Genomic DNA, 18,387 nt, shown 5'->3' with positions numbered 1-18,387 from the left:
CCCCAGGCCTTGGAAAAGGACCTGGCTCATAGTTGGTTCTTATTAATTCTGAGAAGGGAAGGAGGAATGACTTCCTTCCGGGGACCCTCCTCAAGCTGGACTGAGCCAGGTCCTATGACCACCTGCGGAAGAGCACCGCAAGGTTTGGGGCCATCTGCAGCAAGACAAGGTGTCATTCAGGCTCCCTGCAGCTCAGCTCTAGCCAATTCTCCTCCTTCCCGCCATGCACACTGCAACTAGTGGAGCAGTTTTCCAGGGTGGCACTTCCCTTTCCCACCCTCCCCCGTTAGGAAAAGCCCTTCTTCTCCTGAGCTCCCATCGCTGCCTGAACCCCACTCGGCCTGGCCCTGCAGAAGCGAAAGCCAGGGACCGGATTTCTCCTGAAGTCTTCTCTGCCAACGACAGTTCCTCTTCCACTCTCCCCCACCCAAGGGCCGCTCCTCTTACAGTAGACGGCGGTGCCTGCATCGAAATGGAATTCAGGAGGAGGAGCACGTGAGGGGGAGGGGAGAGGTGCATTTTGGAGGAACTTGATAGGAGGTGCCTTGGGACACCCTGGAGGCGACGAAGCTGCGTCTCTCAGACTGCCACTCTTACTCCTCGCCCTGTACCAGAACCCCAACCCCAGGCCTGAGACTCCTGGGATCGGCTGAGCTCGCGGGCTAACGCTGTGAAGCCTGCCCAGCTACCGTGACGTCACGAGACCCCCGCTATCTCATTGGTGGCTATTTCCTCTCCCGCTGTGGTCCCTGGAGACGCCGGAGGAGGTTTCCGTGACAACTGCAAGCTGGCTGCAACGAAGCCGCCCACGTAGGCCTCCCCGGCCTGCTGGAGGAGAGGGGATCCCCCAGGGCAGAGGCGGCTACACCCGGAGAGCCCGGAAACCGGAAGCGCAGATCCTGCCGGCTCTGGACTAGCCGCTCAGCACCAGGGCGGAAGGAAGACGAGGCGAGGCAAGCGCCAAGCTTCCATCCGGACTTCAAGGCCAGTGGCTGGGTCTGGTTTTCTCAACACGGCCTCCTAGTCTCCTTCCCGCTTGGGCATCTGTTTTTCTTATATAGACCCTGGAGCCGCCCGTGATGTTCTGTAAGCAGGTTCCGCTTCAGAATCAGAGGTACTTAAGAGGGAACGTGGATGCTAGACCTGCCCTTGCTGCTGGCCTCAGTTTCTTTACCTGTAAAACAGGGATTTTGGAACTGTTAAATTAAATCAAACTTAAAAGAATTACAACTTAAAGCTGCTGGAACTTTACATGATCCCGAGCCTTGAGAGGAATGTGGCTATGCAGCCTGAGTCATGTGGCATGCAGATGCAACCTCTGCCTTTTTCCGCTGTAAATAATTAAGAAGACCAAGTAGCATCCAAGGTAAGACCCCTTTAGATCATTGTCCCTCCTCACAGTCATAATCTTCCTTGGAATGTAGCAATCTGAAACCAACCACATCGTTGTAGGTATGCAACTTGCATGCATATTTGTAATCCTGCTGGAATGTCCCTGCCTCCGTCTATATAATTGAAACCTTAACTTCACCTTGGAAACGCTGACATCATTTGTTTGGAGTCAGCGCTTTCCTGGATGGCCATCCTCAATCTTTGTGTTCAAATAAACTCTATGCTTATTTACATTTTCTGAACTCCATTGTTTAAGGTTGACAGAATGCAGGGGGCAGGGGGACAGTGCAGTGGAGGGACATTAGAACCCCTAGAGTCCTGTGACTCCCAGTCAGAGGGGTCGCTCAGCTGCCAGGTGTCTTTCAAGTTTTCAAGATGAAGTGACGTGCCCCAGGTCCCACAGTGAGGAAGTGGCTGAGTCAGAACATAGGTAATTTCCAGAGCTTCTAATTAGCAATTCACAAGGAGATCCTTCAGAGCCTCTGCTTCCCCATTTGTAGAATGAGGATTGTAAACCCTTCTTCAGTGGGATGCCCCTAGAATTATGTGAAACCACTACAAAAAGTGCCAAACACATGGCTTTTAATAAATGGCCATTATGTCTTTAATTTTTAATAAAGAAAACGGGTTCTTGTTAAATTTGTATTCTGTGTTGGGTCATCATGCTTATTCTTCTGTTAACTCGTTCCTCTTTAAGCTAGTCTGGCTTCCTGGTCTTCCTCTCTCCACCTCACCTCCCACTTCTGGAATTCCTAGGGATTCAGCTTGCTTCTCTCTTACCCTGGTCACTTCACTCTCCCCTCCAGTAGATCTTGAGAGGTCTGTACCTTAATCTGCTAGTCTCCTTCCCGTTCCAGGCATCAGTTTTTTTATATATAGATTTACCCTAGGCCGGGCACAGTGGCACACACCTGTAATCCCAGCACTTTGAAAGGCCAAGGTGGGCGGATCACGAGGTCAGAAGTTCGAGACCAGCCTGGCCAACATGGTGAAACCCTGTCTCTACTAAAAATACAAAAATTAGCCAGGCATAGTGTGTGTGCCTGTAATCCCAGCTACTCGAGAGGCTGAGGCAGGAGAATCTCTTGAACCCAGGAGGTGGAGATTGCAGTGAGCCGAGATCGTGCCACTGCACTCCAACCTAGATGACAGAGCAAGACTCCATCTTGAAAAAAAACAAAAACAAAAACAAAAATTAGCCGGGCATAGTGCACACCTGTAATCCCAGTTACTCTGGAGGCTGAGGCAGGGGAATTGCTTGAAACCTGGGAGGCGGGGGTTGCAGTGAGCTGAGATCATGGCACTGCACTCCAGCCTGGGTGACAGTGTAAGACTCCGTCTCAAAAAAACAAAAACAACAACAACAACAACAACAACAAAAATCAAAAATAAATAAATAATAAAATAGGAAAAAAGTTAGATTTACCCTAATCTGCTGTAAAATGGGACCCTGTCTCTTACATTCCCTCTGTCCTCACTATTCCCAAAGACAAGGTTACAGAACTTTGCCATAATTAAGGGTTTTGCAGTTTTTATTATGGAAACACAATTGGATGCAAGGAGAATAACAAACTAGAGGTAATTATGGAGCTTAAGGAAATAACACCAAGTCATCTGCCAGATGCTTAGATGTTGGCATCCCTGTGGGTACTGGCCTAAGCTGGCTTCTCACCTCAAGTACCCTCTCTGCAGATAGTTCCTACCTCTTTACTGGCAGCTCAGATCTCTCCTGACCTATGGACTCATGTCCTTCTTCCATTCAAGAGTATTGATCTCTCCACTTCTCTAAGTAGCTCTCAAGAGGAATAAACCAGTGAGAGACAAGCCCCCTATTTCTGACCTAACTTAACAACCTGGAGGTGGGTGAACCAGGCAGGAGCAGCCAGATTGCAGGGATGCCGACAGTCTCAGTGATGACAGCCCTTTATAGCTATGGATAACCCAGCATCACTGATCTCAGCTGGTGGCAGGAAGCTATCCCTAGGGTGCATGGAGGTCTGGCAGTTCTTATCTCAGAACCAATAAGCCTAGACCAGGGAGACTGGCCTTTAGCCAGGCCTCAAAAACCACTGAAAGAGCTGAGTGATGACAAAGTGAAGTAGCAAGGCTCGTGCTGCTAGGGCTGATGGTTAACGACCTCAGTTTCCTCATCTGTAAAGTAGTGAGAAAAATACTATCTGCCTCATGGGTAGTTATGGGGAATAAATGAGTGAATGCATATGAAGCGTTACTAAGTGGTATGTAAATCTTAGCTATTATTATCGTTTGGAGAGGTGAGAAAATGGGGTAGCTTTTTTAGTGGATAAAATAGATTTTCCACACACATCTCTTCTTTTGCCAATGTGGTCTCTTTATATGAACATATTCGTAAGTTAACCTTTGTTTTTAGTTTCTGTTTTACTGAAAGAATTGCAATATTTACACACTGTCACAGTATAAATGAACTTCTGTTTCATAAATTGTGTAGTATTCTTTTTCTTTTTTTTGAGATAGGGTCTCACTGTGTTGCCCAGGCTGGAGTGCAGTGGCACAATCACGACTCACTGCAGATTCAACCTCCCGGGCTCAAGCAATCCTCTTGCCTCAGCCTCTGGAGTAGCTAGGACAATGCCACCATGCCACCATGCCTGGCTAATATTTTATTTTTATTTTTTATAGAGACAGGGTCTCATTATGTTGCTGAGGCTGATCTCAATCTCCTGGGCTCAAGCGAACCTCCTGCTTCAGCCTCCCAAAGTGCTGGGATTACAGGTGTGAGCCACTGTGCCCAGCCAATTATGTAGCTTTCATGTACTTATATGCTTCATAGTCTATCAGGCTTCTGACAGTTGCATTTTTCTCCTTTGGAACATCAGCAAGATGTTGGATTTATACTAGGACTAGCCATGTTGGGGGAGGTACCTCTTAACATATTGAGGACATGGAATTTTGTTTGGAAGGGACTTCAGTTTCCTCTCTACCCACCAAATGCTATGCTTATGCCTATGGCTTGTCCTTCTGGTTGGGCTTATTGAAAGAAAAAAAAAAAGAAACTTAGGAGGCAGAAGCTTTGAGGCCAGGGACTGTTGAGTGTGGCATAGTCGGTTGGTCTGTCTGAAGTCACTTGGTTAACTATGTTGAATAGAAAAATACAGTCAAAGAGCCCACCTGCTGTTCTCCAGGGATCCTGAGACGTATGCCATCTCCATGCTGTTATAGTATCAGAGCCCAGAGGGGCGTGGGTGGAAACCTCACAAACAGTCTGGCTTCTTCTAAACCCTTTCAGATGTTGATCCTTTATATATCAAACTTGGAGCACAAGTGCGGCAACTCAACCTGCTGACAGGATTAAACAAGAATACCTGAGGCCAGGTGCGGTGGCTCATGACTGTAATCCCAGCACTTTGGGAGGCCAAGGTGGGTGGATCACTTGAAGTCAGGAGTTCGAGACCAGCCTGACCAGTATGATGAAACCCCATCTCAACTAAAAAGACAAAAATTAGCCAAGTGTGGTGGCACACACCTATAGACCCAGCTACTTGGGAGGCTCAGCCAGGAGAATCGCTTGAACCTGGGAGGTGGAGGTTGCAGTGCACCGAGATCATCCCATTGCACTCCAGCCTGGGCGACAGAGAGAGACCCTGCCACAAAGGAAAAAAAAAGAATATCTGTCCTAACCCACCAATCCCATTTCTTTTGCTCTCTTGAAGGAAAAGGGTCCAGGAACTGTTGGCAATTTTTATCCAAAGTAACTGACACAAAGACAAAAATACTTTATCAAACCAAGAGAGACTACAGACTATTTATTAATCCCCTGGAAAACTGGGCATCTTTTGAAATGATGTGGTGTATCTGAAACCCAAATTCTGAAATTAAGTTCCTTGGATACACCAAAAGCAGGGCAATGACATTTATTGGTGTCTTTTGTGTGTCAGTTAACAAAAATGCTTTACATATGTTGAATAATTTTAAGCCCTCAAAACAAAACTATCTTCACTTTTATGGGTCTAGAAAAGGAAGCTCTAAAATTGAGGTCATACCTACAAAGTACCATGACTAACGTGGTTGTGGCTGGAACACCATTCTGGATCTACCTACAGGTTCTTAGGGGAGGCAATCATCTGTTTATCAATAGCTGGGCTGTCTTATAGTGAGTAAAATAGCTAAATATATATATATATATTTGTTTGTTTGTTTGTTTTGTTTTGTTTTGTTTTGTTTTGTTTGAGACAGAGTCTTGCCCTGTCACCCAGGCTGGAGTGTAGTGGTGCCATATTGGCTCACTGCAACTTCTGCCTCCCGAGTTCAAGCAATTCTCCTGCCTCACCCTCCTGAGTACTTGGGATTACAGATATGCACCACCATGCCCGGCTAACTTTTGTATTTTTAGTAGAGACTGGGTTTCACCATGTTGGTCAGGCTGGTCTCGAACTCCTGACCTCAAGTGATCCACCCACCTTAGCCTCCCAAAGTGCTGGGATTACAGGCGTGAGCCACCGTGCCTGTAAAGATACGAGTTTTATAGATAAGTTAGAAAAATATATATAAGGGAAGGCACAGTGGCTTATGCCTGTAATCCCAGCACTTTGGGAGGGCAAGGAAGGCAGATCACCAAGTCAGGAGTTTGAGACCAGCCTGGCCAATATGGTGAAACCCCACCGCTAGTAGAAATACAAAAATTAGCTGAGCATGATGGCACGTGCCTGTAATCCCAGCTACTTGGGAAGCTGAGGCAGGAGAATCGCTTGAACCCAGGAGGTGGAGGTTGCAGTGAGCCAAGATTGTGCCACTGCACTCCAGCCTGGGTGACAGAGCAAGACTCTGTCTGTCTTGAAAAAAAATTTTTTAAATAAAAAGAAAAGAAAAATATATAAGAAAAAGCAAAATAATCAGACATAATCCCCCACCCAAAGTTACCACACGAAACATTTTGGTATTATATTTGAAAACACCAATATATTTACCTGTTTTTGTCATCTGAGCTGTTACAGTGAGCCTTTTTCTAGATCCATAAATGTAGGTCTATGTCATCTATAGTTGGTTGGATAGTATTTCAGTACTTGTCTGTCTCATAAATTATTCATCTGGCTCCCCTATCATTAGACATTTAGGTTGTCTCTAATTTTTATTTATTGTAAATAATGCTTCCATGCATATCTTTGTACATCTTTGGGAGCTTTTGTTCTGTTTCCTTAGGAAAAGTTCTTAAAAGTAGACTTGCAATGTCAAAGGGAATGCATTTTTTTTGTAAATTTTAAATCTATCTATCTATCTATCTATCTATCTATCATCTATCTATCTATACACACATATATAAAATATACAGAAACATTAAAATGGTAGTTATGGAGGGTGGGAGCCCTGCAGGATAGAAGGAAATGGGAAGATGCAGGTCAAAGGGAACAAAGTTGCAGTCTTGTAGGATAAGTAAGGCTATAGATTTAATGTACAGCATGAAAACTATAGCCAATAATATTGTATATCAGTGATTTTCCAAGAGAGTAGGTTTGAAGTGCTCTCATCACGAAAAAGAAAGGTAATTATATAAGATGATGGGTATGTTCATTTGCTTGATAGTAATCAGTTCATTATGTCTATCAAGATAAGTCAGTATATCAAAACATCATGTCATACACCTCAAATACATACAGTAAAAAATTAAAGTATATCACATATACTGAAAGTGCACAAATTATAGTTTGATGAAAAATCATAAAAATGCACCTGTATAAATATGACTCACTCTAGTCCTTCAATGTAAATAAGGAAAAAAAACCTATATATTTGACCCAGATTAAGATATAGAGAAACACCAATACTCTGAACCTCTCTCGTGCTTCCTCCCTGTCTTTTTTTTTTGAGACAGAGTCTCACTCTGTCACCCAGGCTTGAGTGCAGTGGCACGATCTCAGCTGGGACTACAGGCGTGCACCACCATGCCCGGCTAATTTTTGTATTTTTAGTAGAGACAGGGTTTTGCCATGTTGGCCAAGCTGGTCTCAAACTCCTGACCTCAGGTGGTCCACCTTGTCCTCCCAAAGTGCTGGGATTACAGGCGTGAGCCACTGCGCCCAGCCCTCTCCTTTTCTTCACGGCACCTCCTTTCCAGATGTAAGCACTCGTCCAACATTTAATATACTAGATTAATTCTGACTTATTTTAGCTTTATATAAATGTAATCATACAGTATGTACTCATTTGTGTCTGATTTCTTTTACTCAATATTATCTTTATGAACTTATGTTGTCAAGTATAGTGGTAGCCCATTCATTTTAATTGCTGTATTTTTGGAGGGTAAGCTCTAATATTAAATTATTATTATTATTATTTTGAGATAGGGTCTCTGTCACCCAGGCTAGAGTGCAGTGGCATGATCATGGCTCACCGCAGCCTCGACCTCCCGGGCTTAGGTGATCCTCCCACTTAGCCTCTCAAGTAGCTGGGACTCTGGCATGTGCCACCATGACTGGATAATTTTTGTATTTTTTATAGAGATGGGGTTTCACCATGTTGCCCAGACTGGTCTCAAACTTCTGAGCTCAAGCGATCCACCCACCTTAACCTCCCAAAGTGCTGGCATTACAGCTGTGAGCCACTGCGCCCAGCTAATATTTAATTTTTAAAAAGTGAATACTCACGTGTAACCATCACTCCTTAAGCCTCCTTTGTGCCCTCTACCGATCATTACTTCCTCCAAAGGTGACCGGTCTTCCAATTTCTATCACCCTTGATTTGTTTTACCTACTTTTGAACTTCAGATAAATGGATCATATAATATGTATTATTTGATGACTGGCTTATTCCATTCATCATTATGTCTGATTCATCCATGTTGTTGGGTGTAGCAGGAGTTCATTCTTTATTGCTGTGTGAATACACAACAATTTATTCATCTACTGTTGATGGATATTTGGATTTTATCTAATTTTAGGTTATTATGGATAATGCTACTATGAACATCTTGATTTTGAGAATTGTCATTCAGTATTATTAAAATTTTCATGTATGTTGGAAAGTTTTATAGTTTTCTTCACATCATTTCTATGCATTTATGTATTTCTACTCTTAAATTTTTAAAGATGAGGGCTTGCTCTGTTGCCCAGGCTGGAGTGCAGCAATATGATTGTAGCTCACTGAAGCCTCAAAGTCTGAGGCTCAAGTGATCCTCCCCCCTTAGCCTCCCAAGTAGCAGGACCATAGACTTGCACCACCACACCAGGCTATTTTTCTTTTTCTATTTTTTTTGTAGAGAGGGAGTTCTCGATATGTTGCCAGACTAACCTTGAACTCCTAGCTTCAATTGATCCTCCTGCCTCAGCCTCCCAAACCTCTGGAATTACAAGTGTTTAGCCACTCACCCAGCTTTGCATTTATTTTTAAGTTTGTTCCTAGGTAGTTTATGTCTTTGGTTGTTTATGTTGATTATGTTTGGTTGTTTATTTTTTTTTTTTTGATAGTTTGTGTTTTTTGGTTGCTTTTGTGAATAGGATCTTCTTCCAGGGAGGTCTTTATATGACACATTGTAAAAGAAACTAATAAATATTTTTTAGAACTTCAGTGTCTTAAGGAAATTTTACTTACCTCTTTTATTTGTAAATAATTACCAAAAAGTTCTGGGACGGTGGTTCACACCTGTAATCCCAGCACTTTGGGAGGCTGAGGCAAGAGGATTGCTTGAACTCATGAGTTGGAGACCAGCCTGGCCAACATGGTGAAACCCCATCTGTATTAAAACTACAAAAAATTACCTGGGCATGGTGGCGTGCTCCTGTAGTCCCAGCTACTCAGGAGGCTGAGGCAGGAGAATCGCTTGAACCTGGGAAGCGGAGGTTGCAGTGAGCTGAGATCGCGCCACTGCGCTCCAGCCTGAGCAACAGAGCAAAACCTTGTCTCAAAATAATAATAATAATGGTTAAAAATGATCATAGTTGCTTTGTAATGTGTCCTGTTGGCTTTTCATTTCATGGTGGTACAAAGGTAACAGAATTTTGGAGAAATTCCAAATTGCATGGTGGTGTTGAAAGCTTTCCCACTTCAGGAGCTGCTGCAGGAAGTCTCTATTTGGCTGCCAGAAAAGAACACCTAAAAGCTGAGTCACTCAACAGGTGATTATGTACCAGGTACTAAATCTTTAGCACGTAAGTGCTAAAGAGAGGGTAGTAAACCCAACAGATGAGCACAAAAAGCATGCATAGAGCTTTCAGCCCATAGAGAGGGGATCGTAGATAAGCCACCATGGGCAAGAGCTTTCAAGGCCCGGGAACCTCATGAGGAAGGCCCTGAAGAGGAAAGGAGATTCATTCTTTGGAGAAGGAGGAGCGCTCCCTGCCGGTGGGATGCGGTGCTGCAGTGAGGGCTGAGTATACTTAGATGTCAAGAGTCCTACGCGCGGTAGTAGCACACACGGGCCTTGGAGGGCGCTGAGACGTGGTCTTCCCACTCTGCCTTAGAGCAATCGGAAGCACCATTCCGACTTCTGTGGACAAAGCCCTGGAGATTCATGATCAGGTGGTGATTCATGATTCATGATCATGGACGGTACTGCTCCCACCTGGAAGAGACCCAGGAAGGGTTGGTGGGTGTGAAGAGGCTGGAGGCTGCAAGTTGGGGGCTCAGGCGGCTCTGGCTACCAGTGGGGTAGGACTGAAGGCCTCAGACTGGGCTTTGTGGCTGCGGACTGAGTTCGAGCCCCAGCTCTGCCTCTTTCTAATGGTGTGCATTATGGCCAGTCATCTAACTCATGCTCTCTGGGTCCAGTATTGAGCTGGACGTCTGGCACTTTAGCTTCCTACCCAGTAAGGTAGGAAAGAAAACGTTACTGGTGAAATGACCCTTTAAAGCTAAACATAGGAAAATACACTTTAACCTCATAATTTCAAATTCACTGCTTTTTTTTTTTTTTTTTTTTTTTTTTTTTTTTTTTTTTTGACAGAGTCTCACTTTGTCACCAAGGCTGGAGTGCAGTAGCACAATCTTGGCTCACTGCAACCTCTACCACCCAGGTTCAAGCGATTCTCCTGCCTCAGCCTCCCGAGTAGCTGGGCTTATAGGTGCACACCACCACACCTGGCTAATTTTTGTATTTGGAACATCAGCAAGACATTGGATTTATACTAGAGATGGGGTTTCTCTATGTTGGGCAGGCTGGTCTCGAACTCCTGGCCTCAGGTGATCCACCCGCCTTGGCCTCCCAAATTGCTGGGAATACAGGCATGAGCCATCGTGCCCGGCCAAGATTCGCTTCATCTTAATTTTTAACAATATTTAATAAGCAGCGACTTGGAATCCTTCAGCTTTTACTTTCTCCCTCTGCTGAGCATTTAAAGATCTATAAATATACACAGGAGAAGCTGCTTCTTAAAGAGATCCTTTTGTAATCTGGGGAATCTTTTAGTTATGAGGATAATTTCACCCTCTAATTTGGTGCAGTAAGAAAATAAATGGTAAGCATGATTACATTTAATCATGTAAAATACTGCCCAGTGTGGGGAAGGGGATGCTTACTCACACAGAAGTCCTTTTATTCACTCTGCTGTGTCGTGTGTTTCTGTGACGGGTGTCCTGATGTCCCGTCATTCCAAGCACTCTCCTCCCGGAAAGCCATTGTGTGGCCCAAAAGAGATAGAGCATCTGAAAATGATTTTTAGACAAAGGCCAGACAGGTTGAGGATTGTAACTAGGTCGGTGACTTCCTGAGGTCCCTCAACATCTGGACATGCTGGAGGTAGGGGGCTCTAACTGTGGGGCCCATTGAGAAGGTAGAGGACTTGCCCAAAATGAAGACATTCCTGAGGCAGCTGGGGGTGACCTTTGAGATTTCATTATTCTGGCCTGCCCATAGTTCAAAATTTGGCACTAGTTTTCATGGAAAAATGCTGTCTGCCTCAGCCATGAGACCTCTTTCACTGTCTGCAGTTCCGCTTCTACCTGGGCCCAGCTGAGCCAAACTTAGCTCCTGAACACAGGTGGGCCAAGCCACCCCGTGGCTCAGAGATAGGGTGTCCATGTCTCCCAATTTGCCTGTGACACTCCTATTTATGACTGTTGTCTTTTTTTTTTTTTTTTTGAGACCGAGTCTCGCTCTGTCGCCCAGGCTGGAGTGCAGTGGCACAATCTCGGCTCACTGCAAGCTCCCCCTCCATGGTTCACGCCGTTCTCCTGCCTCAGCCTCATGAGTAGTTGGGACTACAGGAGCCCGCCACCACGCCCGGCTAATTTTTTTTGTATTTTTTTTTTTTTAGTAGAGACAGGGTTTCACCGTGTTAGCCAGGATGGTCTCGATCTCCTGACCTCGTGATCCACCCGCCTCGGCCTCCCAAAGTTCTGGATTACAGGTGTGAACCACCGCGCCCGGCCGCCTGTTGTCATTAATACTGCCCCGTTCACTCTCCAAAGTGTCGCAGTTTGAGCGATAAATTATTTGATCTCCTTATTCAGAATCCTTTCTGCTATTCTCTCAATAGTTTGCAAGATTTGGCAGCCAAGGTTTGCAGAGCAAGGTTCCAGGGACATGACACTGGTTCCTAAAAAAGGTAAAAGGAAGGGAGAGTGCAGGAAGGGTCTAAAGCTTTCAACCCAGTGTGGGAAAGACCCAGGAGGCAATAATGCCTGCTCTGGTTCTCTTCCCACCTTCATGGTCACCCTCATTTGTTGAGCTCCTGCATTGCCTCCCCAGGTAGCAGGAATCCAGATACATAAAAGGCAGTGCACTGATCTCATCCGGTGATTAGGAGGAAATCGAACATTCATCCCACCTGAGGAACATTTACTGAGCTCTGCCTGGGGCCAGGAATCCAAAAAGAACTTCAGAGAGTAAATAAAGAATTATAATAGAGTGAGGCGAATGCTGTGAGGTAAGCTGAAGGTGTCACAGGAGCCCAAAGGAAGAACTTGCTCACTTTTCCTGTAAAGAGGGTGGGATGGGTAATTGGAAAGATGTCACCAAGGAGATGTGTGAGCCTGGCTCTGCAGACAAGACAAGGTATCAGGTACCTCTAAGTGGGGGCAGGGAATTCTCAGCTTTCAAGAGCCAAACAGCCATGATTAGAAGCATGTGTTAGCCAGCAGCAGAGACCCAGGCAGGCAGATGAGGAAGATGAGTTACTTCCCCAAGGGTGGGGCTGGTGCTCCTTCAAGCCCTCCCTCTTAGGGCCAGCTTGTGCCAAGACCTGAGCAGGGGTTGGAGCTGAAGGTCAGCAGCAACTATATGGCCTGCAGAAGAGAAGGGGTGGGGCTGAGTCAGATACACATTTATCTGATATCAGTTCAATTTCCCGGGGGGCAGGGTGGAAATATGGGCACAGTGTGTCGAGGCAGAGAAGCAGAAAACATGGGCCTGAAGGCACTGGTTTATGCCTGACCACAGGGAAAGGTTTAGAAACAAGCCCTGCCTAGTCCACTCCTCCACCCCCTCCACCCGCCATGATTTGTCCAACGGCTGGCTCCATTTGGCAGTATGCCCCGAGGATCTGGATGCTGAGGATGACTTAGGTTCCAGGGTCTAGCCAAGGTAACCCAGCACTTCAGCCTACATCTTCAGCATCACTGGGTAGGCTTATTAAACACAAGATGCTGGGCCCATCCCTGAGTCTCTGATTCAGCAGGTCTAGAAGGGGGCCCCCTAAATTATGCTTTAACAAGTTCCAGGTGATTCTAGTCCAGGGACCATGTTTTGAGAACCACCAAGGTAATCCAAGCCGGGTATCCTCGTTGACCAAGGGCCCTGGAGATGCTGCCTGGGGCTAAGACAAGGGCACTGGATTTGAAAGCTGAGGGTTCTGGTTGCGGGCTGGCTCAGGCTACTCGGTTGCCACATGTACAAAAGGGTAATTCTGCATCTTAAATAAGACCTTAGATATGAAAGCCCTTTGTCAACTGAGAGGTGAGATTTGATGTCAGTTTTTTTACATGCAAACCTAGGGCTGTAAAGTTTGCTCATTTCTCCTAAAATAATTATGGCTGTGGTCTGAGGACCACACGTACAACAGGATCCTCTGGGAAGCTTCCTAGAATGCAGACTTTGCAGCTCTAAATCTTGATGTGGACCCTATCATCACATTTACATTTTCAACACATCTTCAGTGATTCTTGTGCACCCCAAGGAATTTGAAAACCACTTGCTTATGCTGGGGCGGTAGTGAGGGATGGAAAAAAGCTGTTCTTCCGTTTTCTGATCTGCTGTTGGGCCAGGAAGATCCCCCGCCCTCGCCCTGAAGTTTCCTTGCTGCCAGCATCCTTTGGGAACCTCTCATCTCAGGAAGGCTGCCTCTCTGCCCCGTCATTTTCCTCCTGGCTCCCAGCTGCATGCAGGCGCCACCTCCTGGCAACATAGTTCTTTCACTCTTTTTCTCCTGTTGTGTTAATCAGATCCTCCCCACATTAAGCGTTGAGAAAAAGAGCCTTTCCAATGTCAGAAAGAAATGTGATTCTCTTATATTTGAGGGGTTTCGATGCCTCCTTAAATGTCTTCACTTCTTGTGATTTTACTATTCCACTCTCTAAAAAACAACAATTAATAAATATATATACGTTTAATTCTTAGTTTTAATTTAATTTTTTTTTTTTTGAGACAGAGTCTCCCTCGGTTGCTCAGGCTAGAGTGCAGTGGTGTGATCTCAGCTCACTGCAACCTCCGCCTCCCAGCATGCACCACCACGCCCACCTAGTTTTTTTGTGTGTTTTTCGTAGAGATGGGGTTTCACCATGTTGGCCAGGCTGGTCTCCAACTCCTGATCTCAGGTGATCCACCTGCCTCAGCCTCCCAAAGTGCTGAGATTACAGGCATGAGCCACTGTGCCTGGCCTTAGTTTTAATTTTTAATACAGTAAATATCAACAGATATATCTCACATAAACAAAAACATTTTGGGGCCGTGTGTGTGTGTGTGTGTGTGTGTGTGCGTGTGTGTATGTGTGTATTTTTTTTAACTCTAGGTGCTAACCTTAAATAATTCTCCTCTAGGCCAGATGTGGTGGCTCATGCCTGTAATTCCAACACTTTGGGAGGGTGAAGCAAGAGGATCATTGGAGGCCAGGAGCTTGAGACCTGCCTGGGCAAGACCCAGTTTCCGCACACACAAAAAAGAAAAAATTAGCCAGGCATGGTGGCAAGCACCTGTGGTCCCAGCTATTTGAGAGGCTGAAGTGGGAGGATCACTTGAGCACAGGACATGGAGGCTACAGTGAGCTATGATCACACCACTGCACTCCAGCCTGGGTGACAGAGTGAGACCCTGTCTCTAAAAACAGCAACAATAATAGTCCTCTGTATATTTTAAGAGAACAAAGGATTCTAAGACCAAAGAGTTTGCGAGTCACTGACTTATATATTTATAAAATGGAAACAAAAGTCTCAGACTACAATAGTCATCCTTACATCATACAATGTACCCTGAGGCTTTCCTTTCTATTCCATTTTATTTCATCCTTTTAAAAGTACTGGTGCTGGCCAAGAAAAGTTCATTTGCGATAGCTTAAAAAGCAATCAACCAAAGTATGGGAACAGTATGTAATTTTCTGGGGTCCACTTTTTATTTAAGCTAAATGTTGTTATTTAAATTTAAAAAGTGCCTAAGGCCACATTAGCCTTAGGATCATGTTCTTTCTTCTAAACAGAGCTGAATTTACCATGCAGTTAGTGAAGCTCAGGTTCAAAAGGCTCCTGACTTTCACAGGCCCCTCCTGGACCCTCTACCTATGTTTTACCTATAATTTGGCATTCTTTTCTAAAAGATCTGTATCTGTAATCTGTATAAACTTCAGGCCCCACAAAACCCAGATCCACACTTGCTACTAAACTATATTTTTTTCTGTATATAAGCTGGAATGTATTAAAATAACGTAGTTTTTGCTTGCTTTTCTAATTAGAAACAATGATAGTTAATAGTCAATTTTTCTAATTGAAAAAGAGCTGCTGGTTTGCATTAGGTCTCTTTGGTTGAGGAAAGAAACCCACATGAGTTAGTTATATTTCAAGGAAAAGGGAGCTGACTTTGAGGACACATGTGCACTGGAACTACAGAATCATCCAGAACCAGTCTGTTCCTTTCCCCCAGTGGTCACAGGCTCTCTTGCTCACAGCCTCTCTGCTGCTTTCTTGTGAATCTGTCCATTCTGTCCTCCTCCCTTTATGGCTAAGCCTCTTCATACTCATGCGTTGCACATGGCCCACAGGAGACTTTTGCTAGCTCTAATGGTGAATTAGCCCAGTCTCCCTCTATTTCCTAACTATCAGTTCCTCAATGAGGAATCTGATTGGCCCAGCTCAGGTTTCTAAGACATGCCACATCATAGATTGCTGGCCAGTCTGATATAGGCCACCCTTGGATCAAGTGCCCAATAAGCCATAGCTATGGAGAACAGGGTCGTGTGGTACCAACCTTAGTCTGTAGACAGGGCCTTATCCCTTAAAAGAGACTAGTCAGCAACAAGCTCAGCAAACCATCAAACTGATCTGAATTCAAACTTTGATTTTTTGCTCCATATATTTAGTTGGATTTAATATTAATTAATTAATTTTTTCAAGAACCAGAGTCTCACTATGTTGCCCAGGCTGGAGTGCATTGGCTATTCACAGGCACCATCATAGCTCACTGCAGCCTTGAACTCCTGGACTCAAGTGATCCTCCTATCTCAGCCTCCTGAGTGGCTGGGACTACAGATGTGGGTGCCACCACATCTGGCCTGGTGGTTTCCAGGCCAGATAAGTTTTAAAAACTTATCTCTTTTTTGCTTTAATTTTGTTATTTTTTAATTAATTATTTTTTATAGAGAGAGATGGGGTCTTGCTATATTGCCCAGGCTGGTCTCAAACTCCTGGGCTCAAGTGATCCTCCCACTCAGACTCCTAAAGTGCTGGGATTACAGGCATGAGCCACCACACCTGGCCAGAACCTATTTTTCCCCCTTCTTTTTCCTTTTAATATATGTAGAGATGAGGTCTTGCTATGTTACCCAGGCTGGTCTCGAAATCCTGTGCTCAAGTGATTCTCCCACCTCCCAAAGTGCTGGGGTTACAAGCATGAGCCACCATGCCCAGCTTGCCAAAACCTATTTCTTTCGGGGCATATTGGTCTTTCTACTGCTTGCCTTTCAATCACTGGAAATTTGATGCAAGTCAAGGATTTTAAAGAAATATGTGCTGCTCTGTCACTCTAAAAGAATGAATAAGAAAAAAAATCAGTAGTACGTGCAAATGGGAAGTTTTATTATGATATGTTTAGCTGCTGGAGAGCTTGAGTTTAATCTTGGCCTTTAATTTATGAGGAGGATACACAAACTCACTGTATGAGTCATTTTCAAAATGTCTCCAATTATTTTGTCCCTTTGATGACATCATAGGATTCTCTGAATGCTTGGTGTGATGTACACCACTCCATATTATTGCTTTTTTTGTTATTGATGGCAAACATGTCACTATGACTTTTAAAAATAATCTGGAAGCAGAAGCACCACATGAAATGCATTTACAAATTTTAAGTCCTTCTGGGAAAGGCTTAGAAGTTGCAGGAAAGACTACAGGACAGGAAGAGAATTCATGCACAAGCAAGCCTAGGATGGACCTGGCACTATTATGTTTTATAGCTGATCTCAGGCAAACTTCTGAGGTATCACCCTCACTTTGAAAGTAGGCAATATAAGCTTGCTAGAGCCCACTCTTCCTCTGTAGCAGCCAACCCTGTGGGGCAGTGGCTCTTTAAAGTGTGCTTCCAGGGTCTGCAGCATCCGAACCACCTGGGAACTTATTAGGAGTGCAAATTCTCTGGTTTTCCCCCAGATCTACTGAATCAGAAACCCTGGGGGAATGCTCTAGAAAGTTGGCTTAACAAGTCGGCTTAACAAGTCCTCCAGGCTATTCTGATGCAGGCAAGGGTTTGAGTACCATTGTTTAGGGCTTGCTTTTCAAAGTGTTAGGATATGCAACATACACCCAATACTTGATGGGGATTACAAGAATCTCTAGCCTGCACCATGGAACTCTCCCACTTTCATGCCTTTATTCAGGTTATTCCTCTAACTAGAATAGTCTTTCTCCAACAGACTCACCTGTTGGGATCTTGTTCATTTTTTTCAAAGCCAAACCAGTTCAATACCTACTTCCTCTAAGATGTTTCTCCCAATCCACCCATCTCTCTGGAACATGGTATCTGTCTTTCAAAGGGTGCTCAATATACAACAAGTTGTTAGCTAGAAAGTTAGAAGTTGGGAAGTTAGGTAAAAATCATTTGGAATGAGTGTAGTGGGCTGTCTTCCATAATGACTACTAACTGATGCTTCGGGATGGACCTTTCTTTTGTTTTCTGTCATCAAGTCATGCATGTTCCTGATCCAGGCTGGAATTGCTGCCTCTCCTGGAATGTGTTTGCTTAAGATCAAGAATCAGCAAACTATGGTCCATGGGTCAAATGCAACCCACAGGCTATTTTGTACAGCTTCTGAGCTAGCAATATTTTTTACAATTTTTAATGATTGGGGAAAAAAAGAAAAATAATATTTTGTGATACATGAAAATTACATGAAATTCAAATTCTACCATTCATAAATAAGAGATCATTGGAACACAGCCACACTTATTTATGTTATCTATGGCTGGTTTCCTGCTACAAGGACGGAGTTGAGTAGCTGCAACAGAGATTGTATGGCCCACAAAGCCAAAATATTTATTGTCTGGCTTCTTACAGAGGAAGTTTGCCAACCCCTACTCTAGGTGACCTCACGTTTCACTCCCTCACTTCGTTCAGGTCTTTGATCAAATGTCACCCTGGTGGGGAGAGGTCTTCCCTGATCTTCCTACTTAAACAGAACACGTTCTCCCTACCTGCTCTTTGCACTGTTATGTTATGTTGAGCTATTTTTCTTTGTGGCACTTATCCTAAGCTGATGTTATAGAGGTATTTGTTTATTATGAGTCTCTCCTCATAAGAGCCAGCTTCATGAGATCGGGACCTTTCTTTTGGCTCATCTCCTTTTCTTTTTTAATTTTAGTGAGAACCTAGAGAAAATACTCCTTTTAAAAAAT

General features: G+C 44.4%; 1 protein-coding gene across 1 annotated transcript in view; it reads left to right on the top strand.

Moving 5' to 3' along the window:
- The first annotated feature begins 886 nt into the window (after positions 1-886).
- LOC104007201 (proline-rich protein 36-like) overlaps positions 887-18,387 on the top strand; it is a 59,759-nt gene continuing 42,258 nt past the window's right edge. The window contains 1 exon segment of the mRNA XM_063814180.1: positions 887-1,366. The gene's annotated coding sequence lies outside the window, so the exon portion shown is untranslated.

This window comes from Pan troglodytes, chromosome 6 (assembly GCF_028858775.2).
Source record: "Pan troglodytes isolate AG18354 chromosome 6, NHGRI_mPanTro3-v2.0_pri, whole genome shotgun sequence".
Lineage (NCBI taxonomy): Eukaryota > Metazoa > Chordata > Mammalia > Primates > Hominidae > Pan > Pan troglodytes.
Note: the sequence above shows the minus strand (reverse complement) of the source record. Positions and strands in the feature narration are given on the sequence as shown.